The 24,318-nt window shown below is 36.3% G+C and overlaps 1 long non-coding RNA gene and 1 other non-coding gene across 2 annotated transcripts; one reads left to right on the top strand and one right to left on the bottom strand.

Moving 5' to 3' along the window:
• Nucleotides 1-1,211: 1,211 nt before the first annotated feature.
• Nucleotides 1,212-1,317, top strand: LOC145561126 (small nucleolar RNA R71). The gene has a single exon (XR_014093706.1). It is a non-coding gene; the product is annotated as a small nucleolar RNA R71 (small nucleolar RNA).
• A 20,897-nt stretch (nt 1,318-22,214) lies between these two features.
• Nucleotides 22,215-23,306, bottom strand: LOC145559730 (uncharacterized). The gene is made up of 2 exons (XR_014092907.1): nt 22,979-23,306; nt 22,215-22,542 (listed from the first exon to the last, which is right to left on the bottom strand). It is a non-coding gene; the product is annotated as an uncharacterized LOC145559730 (long non-coding RNA).
• Between the last annotated feature and the right edge of the window lie 1,012 nt (nt 23,307-24,318).

Below are 24,318 nucleotides of genomic sequence, written 5' to 3'. Positions count from 1 at the left end.
CTCTCACTTCACTAGGTTTCTCAATCTCAACCTCACTCAAAGATGCACCATCTATCTCATCTTCTACCAAAACCTCCTTTGTAGCCACCTTAATCTCACTCTTCCTAGGAAAACTATATTCAAGAACCTTACCACTCCTTGTAACAATAGCATTGATGGGTCCCTTAGGATCTAGGCCTTGGGCAAGTAAAGAAGAAGGACTAGCTTGGTCTTTTAAAGCATTGGCAAGTTGAGAAATTTGGTTTTCAAGCATCTTATTATGAGTATCATTTCATTAAATTTCTTATCACTTACAGCCATGTAAGTGTTCAATAACTTTGTTTAGTTTTCAATGATTTCTTCTAAATTAGTCGTAGAAGAAGAAGAAGAAGAAGATTGAACATAGGAAATACCATTTTGGGTCTTTGGTGCAAATTCGGGTAGAGGACCCCTTTGAGAGTTATTTTGAAAATTTCCCCTATTTTTATTGTTCTAATTCCCTCTACCTTGATTATGGTTACCATAACCTTGGTTATGATTACAATATTTTTGGTTTTGATTTTAGCTACTATAACCTTTGTTGTATAGTTACCTCTGGAATTTAGGTTCCCATGGTTCCTATTACCACCACCTTGGTTGTAGTTGTCAAAATTGCCATGATTGTTGTAATTCTTATTCTAGTGACCTCATTAATTCTCTAACCCATAATCATTATTGTTTGACACATAGTTCACATGCTCATTCAGATTTCCATCTTGATCATCACAAACATCCATACATGCAAGAGGGCAATTAGAAGCATCATGATCATACGATCCACAAACATCACAAAACAAGCATTCACTAAGCATGTTACTATAAGAGGGAGTGGGTTGAGAATAGAAGACATACCACTCCCCTTAGATTGGGAGGGAAGACTTGAAATTTGGGAGGTAGCACTATCCAACTTTGCGTTGATAGAGGACATTTCCTTCCCCAAGTTTGTCATTTGTGAGGAGAGATTGTTGATTGCATTTAGATGATCAACCAAGTACACCAAAGAGCTACTCTTTCTAGTTGACTCCCTTTCTTCATCTTGCCAATCTCTATAGTGTCTCACTATGTCTTGAATTATGTCTACCACCTCCTCTTCCGTTTTATTCATGATAGGACCTCCGGCTCCTCTATCTAGACATGACTTCCCTTGAGAACTAAGGCCTCCATAGAATATTTGAATAATTTGGTAAGTAGGAATTCTGTGGTGAGAACATTCTCTTTGATACTTTTTGTATATCTCCCATGCTTCAAAGAGGCTCTAACTAGGCTTTTGCTTAAAACCTTGAATCAAAGCTCTAGCCTCCGCCGTTTTCTTTTATGGATAGAAAATCCTTGGTCACTTCGTCCCATGTCCTTAGAGAATTCGTCTTAACCTCCTTGCCTAGCCATTCCAAGGCACGCCCTAAGAGGGAAAAGGGAAAAAGCTTGAGGCGGATTAATTCTTAGGAAATTCCATTCACATTGATAGTATTGCAATATTTTTCGAACTCCTTGAGATGTTTTACAGGGCTTTCATTCTTGGCCCCACTAAATTGTCGCCTCTCTATCAAAGTAATCATTGCCAGCCTTATTACAAAATCATTCTCCGATGTTGTAGGTGGAGCAATCCCACTCTTAAATCTATATGCACCGGGACCAATTCTTTCAACGCCACCCTTGGATTTTCTCCCATTCTTGATTGTTCCTCTTGTTGTGGTTCTTCTTTACTTGAAGTGCTAGAACTCAAAGATCGTAGAGCCAAACAAAATTTATAAACGCTCGATGAACCTAATACGAGTATATGGTAAGTCAAGGGTCGAACCCAAAGGAATGAATAGGCACAAGCTATAGCCTAGGTCAAGCTACTTCGAAGATTGGAAAGATAAGGTTGGTAACTAAGGTATCAAAAAGCTAGATAAATTTATAAATTCAATACGCTAAACACTAGGGATATAGGTTCCACATGCAAGCTCAATGTTTATGCTAATTGATGGATCACTCAATCGATTTTAACACTACAAAGGACAAATAATAGTTGCAACTAATGGAATAAAAAATCTATCTCCTATAAGCCAAGCTAGGGTTCACTATGAATGGCTAACAAGGAAAATCACAATCAAATTCAATCAATTAAAGCAATTCCCAAATCAAGGGTTCATGTCATTGAAATTTGTAATGCAATCTAGATTAATCATATAGGTTAATCACTCCTAATCTAATTAATCACATACACAACTATGTCAACCAATTTAATTTGCTACAATTTAATCAATCAAGGTTCATCAACTAGCAAAAGTCATCAATCAAGCATTCTTTCCCTTCTCCCTAGCAACTAATCTACTCACTAATCATGGTGAAATTGAAAAACAAAAAAAAATTGAATCACAAACATATTCATTTCAAGTTTAATAAAAAAGAAATTCAATCATTCAAAAATTTCTCAAGCAAAGATTAAAATTCAAATCAAACATTCAAGAATTAAAGAAAAATTGCAATAAAAGTAAATTTAAAGGAAATAAATCTCAAAACTTTCATTGATTTGAAGAAGAAATCCAAGATCAAGTTGAAATCAAAGATCAAATTGAAGTACAATCAAGTAATCCTAAGCTTCTCTCTCTACTTTCTCTCTCTTCTATTTCTGCAAAATAAGTGTCAAGTACAAATGAAGTCGTCTCCCTAAAAAAAGAAAAGTCAAAATCTATAAATAACAAATCGAGCGAAGGGAAGTAGAGGCCTCCGTGCGCACACACCACCCTTCTATTTCTAGTGCTCATAGCTTGCCTCCTTTTCTTACCCAATCGATCTTTGCGCTCTCGAGCATCCCTATCATCGGTGCAGTCGAGGCGATGCCCGTGAGAAGGGAAGCCTTTTATTCTCCAAGCACGTGTATACTCCGAACCAAAACATTGCTTCCATCATGCTTGTGCTTGCGAAGCTCGCTAGAATTGCATGCTGGGATTCCCAAACTTAGCTTCATATACTTCCTTGAATGCGCTCGAGATTCCTCCTAGATAATTAAACCCCGGGAAACTAAACGCACCTATAAAACAAGGCAAAGAAACGAAGAAGCAAGAGAAATAACCGAGAAATGAATAAAATAGTAAGAAAACCATCAAAAGCACACATTTTTCTAAACTTACACACAAACACGCAAAACAATCATTATTATGTAAAAACAAGACATAAAAGACTAAAAACGAGCATTAAACTACAAAGAAAACCTAGCCTAATTGTGCCATAAATAATAATAATCAGTAGCCTAAACACTAGCCTACCTTATTCTCTCAAAATACTTCCTTTAAGCTCTCCGAGGAGTCCGTACATTACTCGAGGTTTTGTCCTTTAACCAAGACGTGAAAGGTAGAATTTTTTGAGGGTTTGGCCCCAAATCTACTCTATTTAGTTTAATTTTAATTATTGTTTAATTTATTTCCTTTAAGTTGCTAACGCGTTTATTGTTTTAAAAATGCAAGCAAGGAAAATCAAAGTAAGGTATCATGTTCCTTTTTTTCTATTATTTTGTAATGATTTTATATTGTTAAATTTATTATTACATTGCTTCCAATATTAATGTTTATTCTATTACTATTTTTTATCACCATATTACATGTTTAAAGGGATTATCTCATTGAAAATCGCGGCTAATAAGATAATTTGGACAACCGGTTTAGGTTCCTTTTTAATCTTGTTATTAAATAAAGTGATCACAATATTTTAGAATTATATGTTGCATTAATATTCAACTAATTTAGCTTAATAGTAGTTTGGAGCAAATTGAATATTTTGTTTGCATGCCTTTGAGATCGCAGGAATTACTTTTCACTATCAGAAACGAGTAGAGGCCAATACGGGCAAATGTGACTCCATGACTCACTTTGTACCATCATCCCCGATCCTCTTTTCGTGGTTTTGAACCATATGGAGTTAGTAATCTCATGGATTATGAATGGGGTGTAACCTGTACGGGTCAATCGTTGTTGCATATTGTTGTCCCTTTATTCGTGGTTGCCTTATATGATCCGTGAACGGTTTACAAGTTCCTTACAAACTTGTTGGCGGCTCCCTACTTTCCTTGTCCCTAATCGTATATGTCAATTCCCACTTCCTAAGAGTGCCAAGCATATTCACACATGCTTAACGTAGGCGCACTTCGAACGACGCCAATAATTTGGCAACTCCACTGGGAGGATTCTTAGTTATTTATTGATTTCAGTGATCGGTATTTAATTAAGATGAGTGGATGAGACTAGAAAGATTCTTGAAAAGTATTCCTGTGATTAATATGGCATTTTTTTTGCATATGCATAGACGTTTTAACGTCGCATTCAGGTTTGTCCCGTAGGAAAAATTGAATAACCTGATTGCGAACGAAGGAAAAAAGGCACTAGTTAGATTTTCTGACTGCCGCGCCACGACATATCTTGACGTGTCACGGCGCTAGGCACTATTACGCGGTGTTCAGTACCGTGACACGGTACATTGTGTCGTATTGTAGCAGTCTTGAAATCTTTACAGTGGTTTTATTTCTCTTGTTACAATCAGCTTCCTTCAATTTTTCTAAAAAACTTGTGTGTTCTTGTAAGGATTATTTCAAGTCATCCCACACTTGAGCCCCACTGTGATCATACACTTAAGCATGGTGGTGTCCAAAGGGAAAGAAGCTAGAGTAAAAGAGTCGCCACCAAGTTTTAGGAACTAGTAAACCGTTCACAGGGTGAAGGTTACACCCCTTAACCATCCACCAGATCGTTAACTCTAATAGGTCTGGATCCATGACTGGTAGTTCGGGGATGAAGGTACAAATCCAACCTAAATGAGACTTAACTTGCCCTAAAAATAGGCTTTTACTTTATTTTCTTCTCGTATTCATGTGCGCTTTCTGACGTACATGCAATCATTAGATTAACCCTAAACCTGCTTAATCTATGTTGGTTGAATATTAATGCACAAATAAAATTATTATTGGCGATCACTTGAATTATAATCATATTAACCTAAACAAGATTATTAATTATCTTATTAAGCGTGATTACAAGTAAAAATTCCCTTTAAACATGCTTTAAAGGTGTGTTCAAGAAATAACAATAATAATATAATATATCAAGCAACATGATATTAATAATAAAAATAATAATCATCAAAATACCAATTATAATTTAAACAATCATGTTAAAGCATAATATTAATAGCAAGATCCTATGCATGATACAAACAAGATTAATAACAAACCCTAGCATGTCACTAAACATTAAAGATCAATTAGCCCTAACATGATATTAGGAAAGAAATAGGAAGCATCATCATAATCATACTTGATATTAGAAATTACCCTAAACATGAGACTATGAAGCAATAAAACAATTAAAGTACTTACTTCGATGCCTCGTACCTCTTTCTAATAACAAAATACACACGTTAGTAACTTCAAGGAAAATATTTAAACAAACAAATAAATTAAATAATTTAAATAGGAATTTGGGACCAAACCCCCAGAAATATCAAACCTTTCACGTCTAGGGGAAAGGCAACTTCGAACATGGTTAGGTGTTTCTAGAACTAATGAGTGAGGAATTTTGAGATAGGGAAGATTTAGAAAAAGAACAGGGAGAGAAAGCTTCTAGCTTTTAGAGAGGGAGAGAATTCTAGGTGTGATGATTTGCAACAGGGAGATACGACCCCTATTTATAGGAAAAATAGCACGAGATCAAAGAAAATCATATTTGGAAAAATAAACCTCCTATCGCAAACGACAAGAGTCAACGCTAGACGACGAAGGCCAGCGCTAGGCGACGAAGGTCAGCGCCTAACGACGACTCTGTCGTCTCCCATTTGTTTAAAATTCAACGCCCTATTATATGTGTAATTACCTTCCAAACCGGTTGCAGGTAATTATGCGTCCAAGCAGATTTAAAATAAGATTTAATATATTTTATTCTAAATAAAACATCTTTTAATATAATTATCAATCATAAACTCATTAGAATTAAAGAGAGCCTTTTAGGTATTCCTAGTCGACTAAAATCAATCCTAATCATTTTAGGAATAATAATTAATACGCCCTCCTCCAGATCATTGGCCCACATTAAAAATCATTGGGCCTAATTTAATGTAATCCATAACTTCCTCATAATTCATTGAAATTGGGCTTATAATATATCATTGGAAAGCTCTTTTCGAGCCCAATCAAACTACACTATTATTGGACCCTTTTTATGGATCAAACCAAATTGGAGCAGCAATTTTTCATAAAGTAGAGTAAGAAAAGAAATATTTTTGAAAACAGAAAGAGAAATATTTTAATAAAAACATCCTCATCATTAGACTTTCCGCACTTTCATTTCGTACGATAACCAGATGACGTGAAATGTATTCACTACTACAAAAGCGCGTTTTTTTTTACGCTTTTAAGCCTTATTTTCGGCATAGAAAAGTGTCGCAAAAATATCTCTCGACGCTTTTATAAGCGTCAAAAATAAGTGAGTCGAGAATTTTGTTGGACATCAAAAAGCGTTGAGAATCTCGACGCCTTTTAGTGTCTAAAATAATATACGAAGCGTCGAAATTTGTTGTAGTTGGCGTACTTTCTTGACTTTATCGATGCTTTTTAGTGTCTAAGACCATTAAATTGGTGACGCTTTTTAATGTCTAGAGTTTCAAATATTTGATGTTCAATAATTTGGGAAGCTTTTTTCCTCCTATATATTTTCTATGTTGGGGACGCTTTTTTACCAAAAAACATGCATCTCAATAAAAAAAAACAAATACCAAAAACATATTTAATACCAAAAAAGTATTACTAGTATAACCAAAATATGTGTATATACCAAAAAAAAATGGGCCAAACTTCTTTTTATTTCATATAGTAATATTATAGTATATGTACAATATCTCATAGTAATAAGTTTTCTATTACAATAGATATTATTCCAACTTATACTTAATTCGTGACTAGTTGTAGTGGAAGAAATTTGCTCATTTCTTCTAAAAAAAATCTTCAATCAATCTCCAATTTAGCTGCTCCTTAATATGCTTGCAAGAGGGCGTAAAGCAAAGTTCATCATGAATGAAGGAAGAAGGGAAAATTTAGAGTGGAAGCAACTGCCCTTGAAGGTTGTCTGATGAAAAAAAAATCAGTTAACTTAATCAATAATCTTGTACCTGTAATCCTCAAATAGAAATAACCGCAACAATAAAAATTTGCCACACTTAGATACAAAAAATGAAAATAAGGACCGGGTATGTTGATTACTAACCTTTGTAGGACAGATTGTATATAATTAACATGAGAGAATGCCAAATGACACTTCCACTTTTCCATTATTTGGAATTTTGGTGATGGTTTTAATAGTGTATCATGTAATTCGGAGAATTATTAGTAGTCAAGCAACTACTTGAACATATAAGGAAGGTTTATTAGGCTATGCTAGACTGCTAAGTTTAAATGACAAGTTTACTAGAATTGAAAGCATAAACTGCACAATTTCATTGCTAGGTATCACCAGCAACCTTTCCAAGGAATTTGATGTTGGGGTTTGGTAAGTCCAACTTACCGCGGAAAAAACCTCGACCCAAAGAACCACTTGCAATTAATAAAACCATAAAGCATAACAAATAAACATAAAAGGATAAAATCGGAATTTACCTTTGTAGCGTGCTTCACCCTCAAAGTTGGGCTCTTATTTGAAAGCTTTAAGCTCTGAAAATACGCGAGCCTCCTATGGAAGTCCACTCGCAAAAACTACTAGCGACTTTTAGGTCCGTTACCTTGAGGTAAGCGAGGTCCGACCAAAACCCGAGTATTATGTGAGTTTAAGAGTTTTTGCTAATGCAATGCTCTATCGAACTCCTACTCAAGCACTCTTCCCAAAAACCCAAGATTGGTATTTATAGGCAAGAGGGAGAGTGGAAATTTCTATCCCATCAATTTGGGGGTCATGAAATTCCACAATTTATTTTAAAGCTAAATTAAAATAAATAAGCAAACTAATAATAAATCTACAAGTCTCACTATTATATGTAAAGGGAAGTGAGGACCACTTAGAGAGTAGGGGACCATACTTGCTCCCCACTCCATACCTCTCCTTGTGACACATGTCCCTCACCTTTAACCCTCCCTTTACTAGCTTCCCCTTTTGCACACGGCCCACCACCCGCACCTAGGTGATGTGGGCTGCTGCTGCTGCTTGTGGCCAGCAAGCCACGCACACCTTGTGCGGGGTGCTGCTGTTGCTTGCGGTTGTGGCGGCCTTTGGCTGCCAACGTTGGTGCGCTAGCATGCCCCTGCCATCCTAGGCTTGGCTTGGTGCGCATGCTATCAACCAATGCTCAGCACATTATTCCATTAGCACTCGGATGCTCGGGGCTTTCTGATGCTAGTAGTATTTTGGGAATTATTGTCGATTTATTATTATTTGCGCGTCTCGTCATTAACTATTTTTTACTCGACTTTCGACGCTCTAAGCTCAAAATTCCGACGTCTAAATATTTAATACTCGGGAGACGAAATAATTTCTTCCGAATTAATTCGTCGAGTCGGTTCGTTTACTACTAAGGGTGTGACCCGAAGGGTTCAGTCAAGATTAAGCTGTAATATATTACTGATCGGAAGCGGCCTCCACCTAGGCATTCCGATCACTTGACCTTACTGAATATATTAGCTTTCTAATAATTTTGAACCCACTAACGGAATAGTACACTTGTTCGAAGGACACCATTCCTTTCTATCTCCCACTTGTCCTTCCAGACAAGTGCGAATTTAGTGTACAACCTTTTTCCTATGCCGCTTAATGTCTGTTCATGAACTATAAAGTAAGATTATTTTGTCATCCTTATTACATCCAAAAGTGTTTCTCGATTCCGAGTCCGACTCTCAATGTACAGATGATTTCTAAAATCCATCCGAGCACGTCCATGCATTTTCACAGTCTCGCTCTACGAGAGGCCTTGTATACAACAAAGACATCTTCCCTATTTTAGTAGGGGGACATTCCCAGTCTTGTAATGTAGTTCCTCTTACTGAGAGGACCTAGCCGCCCGAGTGTTGCCGTTATAATCCCTTATTACGGCAGACGTTTGACAACATCAAATCGGACTAGTACTCAAACAAGATAACTCACAATACTCATGGTCGAGGAAATAGGTTCCGATAGCCATAATGAGAAGTATACTTATGACGTTTTAATCTCTTAAAGTATTCTCATATGTCGATCCAGTATGGTTCTAAACCAATACCTGTGCAACTGATTTATGACAATCATATCCTCGTAGCACAAGAAACAGTGCTATAAATCAGACTACACACTAATCTCAATTGGTCATTAATCGTTCATCGTTTTAGATGACCTCGATTAGTGATGATTTTCGATTACAATATTCAACGTTCACTTAATAGGTGTTTCCTTACCAAGACTGGTCTTGATACCCTATTTTGAATATTCCAAGAATCGAATGGACTCATAATTTAATCCTAAACCACAATTAAATACCAAACGAAGTGATAAGATATTGCATGAAATATATATTACTCCAAAACTTGAATGGTTTTTCTTAGTGTCTTACATTAAATGTTCAAAATTTAACTAAAACACTAAATAAGGAAATCAAAGACAGTCTCCTACATGCTTAATTCCCATTGCCTTAACGTGCTTGTTGTGCTTCACTTAAGGCAAAGGTTTAGTAAGTGGATCGGCTACATTGTCATCCGTTCTAACTTTGCAAATTCTAATTTCACCTTCTGATTTCCATTCTCAAATCATGTGAAACCGCCGTTTGACATGTTTGACAATCTGATGTTCCCTTGGCTCTCTGACCTGAGAAATAGCTCCATTGTTGTCACAATAGAGGGCTATTGGACCCTTTATGGAGGGTACAACATCAAGTTCGCCAACAAACTTACTAATCCAAACAGCCTCCTTAGCCGCTTCAGCAGCTGCTAAGTACTCGGCTTCAGTTGTAGAATCTGCAGTTGTACTCTGCTTGGCACTCTTCCAACTGAATGCTCCTCCATTCAGACTAAACACATATCCATATTGCGATTTGAAATTGTCTCTGTTTGTCTGGAAGCTTGCGTCGGTATAACCTTCCACAACTAATTCCTCTAAACCACCATACACCAGGAATTTATCCTTGTTCCTTTTCAGGTACTTTAGGATATTCTTAGCTGCAGTCCAATGGGCCTCTCCTGGATCTGATTGGTAACGACTCGTAACACTCAAGGCATACGATACATCTAGCCTAGTACATATCATGGCATACATGATCGATCCAATAAGCGAAGCATATGGAATCTGATTCATTCTTACCCGCTCATCAGGTGTCAGTGGACACTACTTCTTGCTTAGGGTTATGCCATGTACCTTATCTTAGCCTCCTCCATACTTACATACTCAAGGTAACTTCTCTGGGCCTCCTCCATGCCAAATCGAGCAAGTACCTTATCAATATAAGTACTTTGACTCAATCCAATCATCCTTTTTGATCTATCCCTGTAGAACTTGATGCCTAGTATGTACTGAGCCTCTCCTAAATCTTTCATTGAGAAGCATTTTCCAAGATAGACCTTTACAGACTCTAACAACAGAATGCTATTTCCAATGAGCAATATGTCATCTACATATAAGACTAGGAAGCTGATGTCACTCCCACTGACCTTCTTGTAAACATAAGACTCATCTGGATTCTTGATAAAATCAAACTTATCGATGGCTTCATCAAATAGAAGATTCCAACTTCTGCTTGCTTGCTTTAGTCCATAAATGGACTTCATAAGCTTACAAACTTTCCTAGCATTGTTTTGGTCAACAAAACCTTCAGGCTGTGTCATATACACAGTTTCTTCTAAGATACCATTAAGGAAGGCGGTTTTGACGTCCATCTGCCATATTTCATAATTGTAATATGCAGCAATCGCTAGGTGTATAAAAGATTTAAGCATTGCAACTGGTGAAAAGATTTCATCATAATCAATACCATGAACTTTTCTGTAACCTTTTGCCACCAATCTAGCTTTGTAAATGAATACATTTCCATCTTTGTCGGTTTTCATCTTGAAAATCCACTTACAACCGATAGGTGTATAAACTTCGGGTAAGTCAACCAAGTCCAAGACTTGATTTTCAAACATGGAATCCATTTCAGATCTCATGGCCTCTTGCCATTTAGCAGAGTCGGTGGTTGCCATCGCTTGCTTATAGGTTGCCGGTTCATCTCCATCCATGATCAAGATGTCCTGATTCTCGGTTAATACTAAACCAAGATATCTATCAGGTTGAGATCTCGGCCTCTGAGACCTACGTAGGGTAATGGATTGAGCATTTGCATTGTCGGTTTGACTTTGCACATTTTTATCATTTTGACCTGCGTCAACAGATGCTGTTTGAGCACTTTGACTGTCATTCTGATTTTGTTGCTCATTCTCATGAAATTCGTCGAGTTACATTTTCCTCCCACTTGTCATTTTGGAAAGGTGTTCCTTCCCCAAAAAGACACCATCGCGAGCAAAAAACACTTTGTTCTCCGATTTGTTTTAGAAGTAATACCCTTTGGTTTCTTTTAGGTAGCCCACAAAGTAAACCTTGTCAGATTTGGGATGAAGTTTGTCAGAAATCAATTTCTTGACATATGCTTCGCATCCCCATATCTTTAGAAAAGACAACCTAGGAGGTTTCTTTGTCCATAATTCATATGGAGTCTTTTCCACAGCTTTTGATTGTGCACGGTTCAGTGTTAGTGCCGTAGTTAGAAGTGCGTGTCCCTAGAAAGAGATAGGAAGATCACTAAGACCTATTGTTGATCGTACCATGTCTAACAAGGTCCGATTTCTCCTTTCGGATACTCCGTTCCATTGTGGAGTTCTTGGAGGTGTCAATTCTGAAAGTATACCCTTTTCTTTCAGATGGTCATCGAATTCTTGGCTCAAGTATTCACCACCTCGATCCGATCGAAGGGCATTAATTTTCTTGCCAAGCTGATTTTCAACTTCACTCTGAAATTCTTTGAACTTTTCAAACGATTCAGATTTATGCGACATTAGGTTGACATAACCATATCTACTATAGTCATCTTTGAAGGTGATAAATTATCGGTGACCAGTTCTTGTGGTGGAGCTCATTGGTCCACATACATTAGTGTGTACTGGTCTCCTACCCTTTCTCCCAACTTGGAGAATGGTTGTTTAATCATCTGCCTAATAAACATCCCTCGCAATTCTCAAACAATTCTAAATCAAAAGAATCAAGAACACCTTCTTGTAAAAGCCTGTTTATGCGTTTGATGTTAATATGGCCAAGACGATAATGCCACAAGTAAGTTTGGTTTGACTCCATGGTCTTACCGCTTTTGTTAGTATTATTCACATTATAAACTTGTTTGTCTAGATCAAGCACATAAAGACTATTTTCAGAATGTGCAATACCATATAAAACATTATTGAGATAAAACGAACATTCATTGTCTTTTACTCAAAATTAAAAACCCTTGGCGTCCAACGCCGAAATTGAAGTGATGTTTTTGGTGATGTTAGGAACATAATAAACATTATCTAGTTCCAAAACTAGCCCGGTGAGAAAAAACAAACCGAGAGTTCCTACGGATACGTCACTAATTATGGCTCCATTGCCGACCTGGAGTTTAACCTCTCCCTTCTCTATCCTTCTAGCGTTCCTTAGTCCCTGAGAATTGGAACAAAGGTGTGAGCCACATCCGATTTCTAATACCCATGATGCTAAGCTAGTGAAGTTAAATTCTATAACGAATATACCTGATTCAGAAGTAACAGTTTCGTTCTTCTTATCTCCCTTGAACTTGAGGCAATCTCTCTTCCAATGTCCCTTATTCTTACAGTAGAAACATTCGGAATCAAATTTAGAGGACGCTACATTCTTATCTTTGTTATCCTTGGTAGATTTAGACTTAGGCGGAAAGGCTTTCTTTTCGCCCTTCCCCTTAAAGCCTTTCCTCTTCTTGCCTGAGAATTTGAACGGCTTGCCCTTTTTAATCATGAGCATATCATGCTTCCCCTCATCCTTAAGCGTTTGCTATGCTTGCTTCAACATACCATGAATCTCGGTGAGGGTTTTCTCCATGTTGTGCATGTTATAGTTCATCTTGGACTGATCATAGCCTTTGTGCAGCGAGCGGAGAATGATATCAAATGTCATCTCGGTTGAATACCACGCATCAAGCCTTCACATGTTCTCAAACAATCCTATCATTTTGAGTACATGTGGGCTGACTGGCTCTCCTTTCTTGAGCTTGCTCTCAAGGATCTGCCTGTTGGTTTCAAACCTTTCCGTTCGGGCCTGCTCATGAAACATATTCTGCAGTTCATAAATGATCTCAAAAGTCGTCTCCTTCTCAAAGAAAGTATTTTGAAGCTCAGGAGACATTGTGGCCAACATGATGCATTTGACATCTCGATTAGCAATTTGACATCGATTTAGGGCAGCCTGAGTCACCTTCTCATTGGGAGCCTCGGGCATTTCCTCATCAAGGACATATTCCTTTTGCTCTTGCATTAGAACAATTCGTAAATTCCTTTGCCAATCAAGAAAATTTGGCCCACTCAACTTTTCCTTGTCGACAATTGAGCGTAACGAGAATTGGTTGTTTGAGTTATTTGAAGACATGATTCTACAATTGAAAGAATTTGAAATGAAAAACCATTCATAATACTTTGAATAAGATTGAATTCATGCAATTTTTAATCAAACTTATTTAACGTCTTATTCACACATTTAACGTTGTCCCCAATTTGTTGAGAATAAGTCAATTCCAATATCCGAAGAAACAAAGAGTGGTTAAGCATGCTTTGGCTTGTGTTAACACTCAATCTCCTAACGTAAGCAACGCTTTGCTAATGGCTCCAAGCCACTCTTGGTTGAATAAATCGTTGCATCAAATGCTCTCTTAACAATTTATTCACTTTGCCACGACATGTTAGGACTCCATCACTCATATCGTTGAGTACAACCAAAACCAACTTGAATACTTGGTATGCCTTATGCTCCTTGGAGAGGTAGTGATGCCTCGCTTTGGCGTAGCCCACTACTACCCTCGTTTGGTTGGTAAGTGTTGTTTTGGAATGGCATGTTTTACTCAATATTTAGGGACCTAGGGTTTCTATGTTGGTTGATTTGAGTGAACATAATTAATCATCACAACATTCGAAATCCTAAACATGCATCTAACATACAATTCATATACATAAACATTTATATTTATCGAATAACATAAATATAGATGCATTTGGCAACTAGCATGACCCCTTGAAATCTTCAAATCTTCAAAAGGTCTTTTTTTGCAACTTCATGGCTACGTCTTCCAAGAACCTCTATCTTCAAGACTTGACCATAATCAAATGCAACTACTTGTATTTACGATTAGGACTAATGTAAATATTAAGGTACAAAAATACTCAACGGTACGTAGAACGTATTTAGATTTATAAAAATACGTCACGGATCGCAGTCCGTATTTTCTATCCTAATCGGGCCCAACTAGTTACCATTTCATAAAACCTATGAGAGAATATACATTCCATTCATCCATTCACTATCTGTGAATTACCCATGCATTTTACAACGATAAACAAGTAACAATGCATAAACACGCATGAACTAGTAACTAATCTAGGTGGTTAATCCAATTAACACGCCTAATTAAAACTAGTCAAAGTTGTATTTACCGGTTATGTAAATAAGCAAAATTAATATTTGAATCTCTCACTAAATTCCGCATCCAACTCAATTAATCCAATTAATTAAGTCGGTAAAACCCAAAATTTGTAAAAATAAATTTTGCCAATGTCGCTCAAAGCCGAGGCCAAGCCTCCAAAATTTATTAAAATAATTAAAAACAAATTAGATAAATAAAATAATTAAAACAACAATTTAAGGAAAAAAAATTACGTAGTCCAAAATGTCTAAGTGCCTAGCACTAAGACATGGAGTGCTCTCATTCCGCACAACCGTTTGATGCTCAATGAACGTGGGAGTGGGGCCTATGTCGCTAAGCGTTACACCGCCCACACCAGCGAACTTTCACACATCAATAATGTGGCCCTTGATGGCCATGTTGTACGAACTCATTGCACTACATTTGTAACGCCCTGTATTTTCGAACAATTATTTTATGTGTGTTTCAACTTATAAATCCTAATTTCTAATTTAAATATCATTTTCTAAATTGAAATGTTAATTTAATTTTTAAAATCATTATTTGATTTAAGGGTCATCCCAAGCTTTTAAAAACCCTTATTAAAATGTTTTAACAAAACGATTGAAAGTTATTTAAAAAGGTTCTATATTTAAATTTTAATCATTTCAATTGTATTTGATTTGTCTGAATTGATATTAGCCTTAAAGGGTGATTCCTTTAGCTTAAGCATTAATTCAGTAAGTGATACTAAATTATATATAATTTTGATATTTAACCTATTGCGATTGATACGGGTCATCATGGGTGATTCCTTGACCGAAGTACCGATCTAATAGGTATAAAATGATTTTTGGGAGTTTTAAAAATAATTTACGTGCAATCGTATCAATACAGATAAATAAAGTTGTATTGGGTGATTTCCGTCAACTCGTTTATCAAATTGGTATTGTTTATAATGTATTCTATAATTCTTTTATTTATAAAACTCATTATAATGTCTTTTTATTAATCAGGTCATTATAAATAAATAATATTACTGATTTCACATTTCGTCTTTTATGTCGCTTTTCGGTACTTATGAACTATATATATATATATATATATATATATTGTATTGCGATTTAAGTTATTATTTTCATTATTATTATTGATTTTATTATTGTGATATCAATGATATAATCTTTATTATCGTTTTCAAACGCGTTTCAAATCGCCACATGTTACATTCATTCCCTAGTCTAGTTTTGGGCCAACTAGGATTAGCTCGGAATAGAATTTGGACTAGTAATAAATCGTTCAATAGGGCTTGTATAGTTGTATACCCTTCTTTATTTTCCCTCCTTAAGCCAATGTTACTCCTTAGTTAACCCTCTTAAACTAATCCAATTAACATTCTTAATATAGGGATTTGCTTTCTAATCACATGTGTTGCTTGAGCCCAACTTCTCCTATTTCTCACGGCTATACAAGGGTCTGTTACTGTCCATTTTTTCACCATAGTAACCCCCCATTTACACCCACAAACAATCCCATTCAATCACCAATTAAATACTGTCCAAAACAACTTGATATTCCCTACCATTCACATACAAAAACAACGCTTCTTGTGCGTGAGGTTGCTGCACCATCACAACACTTTTCTCCTCTCAATTTCCCTCAAATCTTCTGGTAATTATCAAGGGATAGTCGTGGGTCATTGATGTTGTATTTTACCCTCTTATTTAAGCAGTCAACACCATAGAACCTCATCGATCAAGGCTAGCAAGAGGCGTAACTTTGGAGCAGCTCGGGCGGATTCAAATTACGATCTTTTCCTCTATTCTAATCTGATTTTTCATGCTCTCCATTCAAGTTAACTAGCACTATTCCAAGATTTAGAAATCATGGCTAGGATAGGTTAAGGCTAGGTGCAAATTAGAGTTGGTTAGATTAGAAATTCATTGTAATTCAAGGTGCTAGAGTTTCATGTTTGTTTGTTGTTTTGTGCGTGAGAAATGAGGGTATCTTATTCATGTTTTATTGCTGGTTTTTATGCTATATAATCATCCCTAGATGTAGTATATATATTAAGGTTTGGTTCCATAAGTTATTGTTGTGTTTTAGTAGTTTTGAAGCATGTTATACACCCTAATACACATCGAAATTGCTGCTGTAATTGTTGTTATGCTGTTGTGGGTTTAAAGCTCTATTTTTCCTAGTTTTTGGTTGATTTGGTACCTAATTTGGTGTAGCATCATGTTAGGTATGTTCCTAAATGGTTTACTCATGTTTTAATAGAAGATATGTCTTGAATTTAAGCACTAGAATCCTCACATTGCTGCTGCTATAATCAATGAAGTTACCATGTACATCTACAGCCCTTAAGCATGTTATTTACTTGTTTTATAGGCCTTTATTGTTTATTTATAATTAGGCATCATGTAAGGAATATCTCCAAGTAAAATTATCATGTTTTGGGGTATGTTTTGATGTGATTATATGCCTAAAACTAAGCAAGGTGTTGCTGCGAGGTTAGTTTGTGAGCTGCGTGAATTGAGTGGTTTTAAGTGATGTATTGCATAATATTTATGCCTAATCTTGTGTCTATTCTGATCTATGGTGTTTTTAGAATGTGTGTGATAATGGGCTAAGGTTAATTGTGAGTTTAAGGTTGGTTTTGGGTGAATTTGTTTTACAATGTGCTGCTGTAATTCTAATTAGGGGCTGCCACTTTGTCATGTTGTTTTTACCCTGTTAAAGTCATGAATTTAAGCCTATATTGTGTGTATATATTGCCTAATATGTGGATTAATATGTCCTAGTTTTTTTTTTATCATTCTAGCATGCTTTGGATGTGTTCATGAAGCATTTAAGATGTCATATATTGGCTGCCATTTTTGGGTGGTAAGTGAGTTGTCGACGTCGTTGCGCTTTAAAGTAGAATAACACTGTTTTTAGCACCACTTCGCCAAGGGTTGTGTACGGAGTGTTTTGTGATATTTTATTATAATTAGCTTCGTACCCAAATCCAGACAATAAGAGTGACACCATGTTATGATTTATAAATGATTTTGTGTACTTTGAAGAATTTTGAAGTTAAACTCTTTTGAAAGGATATTTGATGAATTTTGGTCTTAGAAGTAAAGACTTGAAGTATTTTAAGTTAGGGTTGATGATCCCTAAAATGTGGTCGGATGATTTTGAAGAAATATTTTTTACTATTTTATATGATCCGTGAGTGTAAGACAACCATTGGGCTGCGGAATTCAATGGTTGGAACATGCCAACATCTTGGGCTGTGGAATTCGAGATGTAATTTTCTAGGTTAATTGTTGTCGTCCGGAACTACTCGGGCTGCGGAATTCGAGTAGGAAAACTGGGAGTTTGGCCATTCTCAGACGCAGACGGCTGCGGAATCGTCTGTAGGTTCGCCCTGACAAACCTTTGATGGTGGGCTGCGGAATTCACCGGCGTTCATATTTTATATGCTTACCTCACTATGGATCAGTTTTCGAAAAGTTAAAATTCTCTATTTTAATATTATTACGCTTTTGAGAAGGTCTTCTTAAGTCAAGTCAAGAATTTTCTAAATCTCTTTAAAGAACCTTTATAAGTGTTAATTATTGTTTTTATGAGTTTATTGCTTATGCTTTGGGTTCTATTTATTCTTACTCTATAATCATGTGGTAATATATTCATTTTGTTTAATATACATGTTTGTTTTGTATTGTATTGTAATCATGTTGCATGTTTTGACTTGTATTCCTATCTATGTATCTTATCATGTTTATCTTGAGTGTATTGTGAAGTAGTTGTTTATCTAGTCTATATGTTGTATTTTTTTTTTTTTTGTATGCTTCTATGCTTTACTCTATGCTTAGCTTTGTGTTTCTACAAGTTTTGGGAGAACTGCTAGTTACTCCCCACTGATTGTGGAACCTAAATTTTATTTGCAGGTCAAGAGTAGCGTTTGTTGAGTCTAGGCTGAGAGCAGAGTGTTTAGGTTGTCCCCAAGTACTTTTATCGATTATTCTTTGATGTCTTTACCTCTCTTTATAAGATAGTCGAATTTGAGGTTGTTCTGCCTCGTTAAAAGTTTTCTTTGATCATTTGAGATTTCTTTCTCTTCATAATTTTTGTTTCAGTTATTTAATTTATTTATTTTGTTTAGTTTTTAGTAACCCTTAGAGTCACATTCCTTCTTGACGTTATTTTCGCTAACGTCTCGCCTTCTATTTTGGACGGGGTGTTACAACATTGCTTCGCAACCAACGTCTATGTATATTCCCTATTACACGACGCATGCACCAAGTCCAAGTACACTATGCTCTCGTGCCATCACGCCCGCACCACAACGACCCCATGCACCACGCAACACAGCACGCACACACGCACGCACAAGGCAGCATGCTGCCGCTGTGATGCTGTTGTTGTGCTGCTGCTTGCGGCTGTGTGCACCAGCAACGGCTTGGCTGCACGCACACACATGGCAGCCCCTTGGCAGCCACATGCTGGCTGCTATGCAGCCCAACTAGCCAAGGGTGCTTATGCCTTGATTTGCGTGCCATAGCCTCGGGACTTTGATCCCAAATATTCCGTGACATTTTAATTAATTCTAAATTAATTTTAGAACTAATTTGTTGAGCAAAATGAAAAATTTAAACAAGTTAAACTTAAAATAAAATTTTCAAAGTGCATGTAACCAAAATAATTCCCAAGAACCCTTCTTTAATTAAATTGGTTTAACTTGGTGCAGCAAAAATATGAGGGCAATTACTCGCTATTAATTTATTTAATTTAAATTAATCTTGAGTTTTTGACAAAATAATAGGGAGTTGGAAAAATGAACATAAGTTCAATTAAAGATTCCAACTTTAATACTTGTGAATCCTTGAAAAATTATATCTTCCAATACGAAGATAAACAATTTTCTATTACAAAGTTTCAAACTTTATGATTCCAATCAACCAAAAAATGATTAAATCAACAAAGTTTAAAAAAAAATTCATGGAATTTAGTAACTTAAAGTTTCAATCACTTAACATAATTAAAGATTAAATCTTTAGTACTTGGAAGCCTCAAAGAACAACAATTTCACACTTAATGCAATTAGTTTGCAATTATGTGAAAAATAAAACCAAGCTTTCAAGCACAAATTACCACCAAGTAATCATGCCTAAAGAGGTTTAAAATTTCATATAAAATATGTATTGAACCAATTACATAAACACCATAAATATGCAATTAATTTTAAAGGTTAGAAAGACTTAAAATTTTTCGTAAAAACGAAAAATCCCTCAAAAAGTGCATTTCTGGTCGTTTTTTGGCTAAAAACCGTCCCATTTCCAGAACACATTTCCACCCAAAATTCACTATTTTTGGGTCAAAATCTGGGTTCGAGGCTGATGATAGCTTTAATACGAGGTTAAAATAAATAAAATGAGCTACTAATCTAATTAGCACTTCAAAACCAGAAAAATTAAGCCATAAAAATACCTTGAAAAATATTATGATTTTAAAAATAAATGAGCGAGGTTCCGATACCGCTGTTGGGGTTTGGTATGTCCAACTTACCGTGGAAACAACCCCAACCCAAAGAACCACTCGCAATTTATAAAACCATAAAGCATAACAAATAAACATAAAAGGATACAATCGGAATTTACCTTTGTAGTGTGCTTCGCCCTCAAAGACGGGCTCTTACTTGAAAGCTTTAAGCTCCGAAAATACGCGAGCCTCCTACGGAAGTCCACCCGCAAAAACTACTAGCGACATTTAGGTCCGTTACCTCGAGGTTAGCGAGGTTCGACCAAAACTCCAGTATTATGTGAGATTAAGAGTTTTCGCTAATGCAATGCTCTATTGAACTCCTACTCAAGCCCTCTTCCCAAAAACCCAAGATGGGTATTTATAGGCAAGAGGGAGAGTGGGAATTTCTATCCCATCAATGTGGGAGTCATGAAATTCCACAATTTATTTTAAAGCTTAATTAAAATAAATAAGCAAACTAATAATAAATCTACAAGTGTCACCATTATATGTAAAGGGAAGAGGGGACCACTTGGAGAGTAGGGGACCATACTTGCTCCCCACTCCATATTCTCCTTGTGACACATGTCCCTCACCTTTAACCCTCCCTTTACTAGCTTCCCCTTTTGCACACGGCCCACCACCCGCACCTAGGTGATGCGGGCTGCTGCTGCTCGTAGCTAGCAAGCCATGCACGCTTGTGCGAGCTGCTGCTGCTTGCGGCCAGCAAGCCACGCACACCTTGTGCGGGCTACTGCTGTTGCTTGCGGCCGTGGCTGCCTTTGGCTGCTAGTGTTGGTGCGCTAGTATGCCCAAGCCAGCCTAGGCTTGGCTTGGTGTGCATGCTAGAAACCAATGCTTAGCACATTATGCCCCTAGCACTCGGATGCTCGAGGCATTCCGATGCTAAGGGTATTTTGGGAAATATTGTCGATTTATTATTATTTGCAGGTCTCGTCATTTAATATTTTTGACTCATCTTCTGGCGCTCGGTTTCGACGCTTTAAGCTCGAATTTTCGACGTCTAAATATTTAATACTCGGTCGACGAATTAATTTCTTCCGAATTAATTCGTCGAGTCGGTTCGTTTACTGCTAAGGGTGACCCAAAGGGTTCAGTCAATATTAAGTTGTAATATATTACTGATCGAAAGCGGCCTCCACCTAGGCATTCCGATCACTTGACCTTACTTAATATATTAGCTTTCTAATAATTTTGAACCCACTAACGGAATAGTACACTTGTTTGAAGGACACCATTCCTTTCATTCGACATCATTGGGCTTTAAATAATTCATGTTATTAAATTATCGAGTATATTATCTTTCAATGGCCAACTCCCTATTCCTTAACAATTAACCACTTCGATAATTCCAGATAACTTGTTCAAATTCCAGATCTTCATTAAACTATCATGCAGTAAGAAATGAAGAGAAATCATAATAATTTATAATTTATTTATGCAATTTGGACTAATTTATTGGGACAAAGTTTTACCTTTTTCCATCCATAACAGAATATTCCTTGACACCACTAGCAGCATGTGACCCTATACCCACCTTTCCAGCAATAGTTCCTATGTAATGAAATGAAGTAAAGGATTTTAAAGCTCTCACGCACTTGTAAAACAATTTAGAATCCTATACCAAAACAAGGCAAAGGAACAGATGCATCAATGCCTGGTAAAATAAACAGAACTTTATCGGTGGTTCTCTAACTATATTGAAGCTTAAAATGGCAGCCCCGCTGACTAAGTAACAATGAAATGTAGAAAATTTTCAATTTAATATAAATACCTAACTTATTGGTGTATGCTTGCCTACCGTAGAATGACATTCATGATATTCCAAAGTTAAAGCAAGCGATAAAAGTTAGTTTAGAGAAAGCCTCGAATCTAGCCTTAGTCTGAATATTTAGTTGTTTTGTTCTCTGATAAAGTTACTCACATTTCTAATGGAAATCAACCATAAGTTATTTTATTTAGCAATTCATCTACCTAGTAATCACATACAAGTGAAAAATAAACGCACAAGAAAAACAGTAGAAGGAAGAAACACATGGGCAATAAAGAGTGCAATAATAATTTCAAAAACTGTCAATATAATCTAAATGACACAGGAACTCCATAGAAAATAATTACAGAACAACCCTATTAAAATCCCATCCAAACAACAAGAATAAACAAATTCGAACTAAAACAGATCAGTCCAAATAAAAAGCCTAGTTTAATAGCAAATTAACTCCAAAAATTCTGAAATTTTAAAGGCAGAAAGAAGACATAACAACACCGAGATTCAAAAAATGAATCACCTAAAAAGCTTCTCTAACAAAGTAGAACGAGTCCAACGAAGTCAGCACTCACAGCAACTCCTTCGAAAAACTAACACTGCAATTTGTGATAGAATTATGAGACGAAAAACAATGTGATTATTCTCAATCAAACACATGAAAACAAAAGGATAATTTTTAGAATTAAATTAAAACAGAAGCACAAAATGAAACATAACAATATAGAAACCCTAAAATCCCATTAATTACTCGTGAAGCTAACCCATACCTAAGCATAATTCGTGAGATTATTGGAAAATAAAAATTAAAAAACAAATTACATGATTCAATTTGGAAAAAATTTTGAATAACAAAAGGAAAAGATGCATCTTTATATTATCAATCGACACTGAAAGGGCGACATAGATTACAATCTTGGGTCAAGATCTAGCAATTAATTCAAAGAGTGACAAAGATCTGAATTTTTAATTGATGTACCTGAATTCGAATTTGAATTTAATAAGAACAAAGATCTAAATTTGAAATTGATGTACCTCAATTTAAAATAACATCAAAGAGGAGCAAAAATCTGATTTACAAAATGATAATCTTCATTTTAAAATTGCTGCGAGAAAAACAAAGATCTGAGTTTGGAATCAACAGTTCCATAATTGTCTTTGTAGAATTAGGATTGAAAGAGAGAAGAATAGTTAGGTTTACAACTGAGCAGTGAGAATACAGTTTTTTTTTGTTTGTGTGTTCAGTGGGTTTTACAGTCACGTGTAGGGCACGTGTTACTGTTTCTCGACGCTTTATAGCACCGAAAATTAATTCCGACCCAGAAAAGCGTCGAGATAATGCGCATAGTACATTTAATAGTTGCCTCTCCTTGCTCAACGTCGAGGGTCCAGCGTCGAGAAAATACTCTTTTTGTAGTAGTATTCATCACTGGATTTGGTTTTGGGAAGACACATTGGGTGTCTACAGAAGCCCCCACTTTGACTGAGTTTTGAGAAACTTAAGTTTCAAAAACGAAAGTCAAAGTAGCGATAGGAACGAAGAATGATTCAGAATGTTCTGCTATCCTAAATCATTCTTGTAACGCCGATACCTGCAAACTAGCATTACTTAAAACAGATAAAAGAGTTAAGAAACGCGTATCTTGCACCGTCAAGCACACGCTTATAGCTCCTTCCAATTTTTCCTTTTGTTTGATGATCTTCATCAAGTTAGGGGTTACCGCCTAAAAACTGCCACACTTATAGCTCCTTCCAATTTTTCCTTTTTTATGACCATCTTGAAGGAATTGTGTCTTCGATAAGTGCAATTACTAGATGTATCAAGGATCACTATTATGAAGATAATAAGTTCGTTCTTTTGGGTTGTCATTATCTGTTGCTAGACTATGATCAATGAACTTTGGGCTAGTCAAATAATACAAAGCCTACTAGAATGGATCTTGTGAGGTCACACAACAAGGGTATTGGGTTAAGCAAGTAAGAGGACCATTAATTGGGCTCATGAGAATTAACTAACCATGAAATGCATTGGGCTAGCATAGTTTGATGAGAATTAGGTTTTGGGCTTTTGACATGGGCTCTTATTTAGAGATGGGATCTATAAATAAGATCCATGCCCAGGGTTACAGAGTAGTAGTCATAATTCACACAGTGTATTTTGACATGAAGGCAACCAATATCAAAACCCTAATTCCTCTCTCTAACTCACGACTATCTCTCTCCTCCCTTCGTCCGTACGGTCGGCCACACTTGGTGGCTCGTGTGGTGGTTTGTGGTGGCTCATGGTGGTTCGTTGCTCGCTCTTCTTCATAGAATGACAATTGAAAGGTTCAATTGCAACTTACTAGCCTTAGTGGAGGTCTTAATCTATGCCC

The sequence above is a fragment of the Chenopodium album genome, chromosome 9, assembly GCF_948465745.1.
Source record: "Chenopodium album chromosome 9, dcCheAlbu1.1, whole genome shotgun sequence".
In the NCBI taxonomy this organism is placed as follows: Eukaryota; Viridiplantae; Streptophyta; class Magnoliopsida; order Caryophyllales; family Amaranthaceae; genus Chenopodium; species Chenopodium album.
Note: the sequence above shows the minus strand (reverse complement) of the source record. Positions and strands in the feature narration are given on the sequence as shown.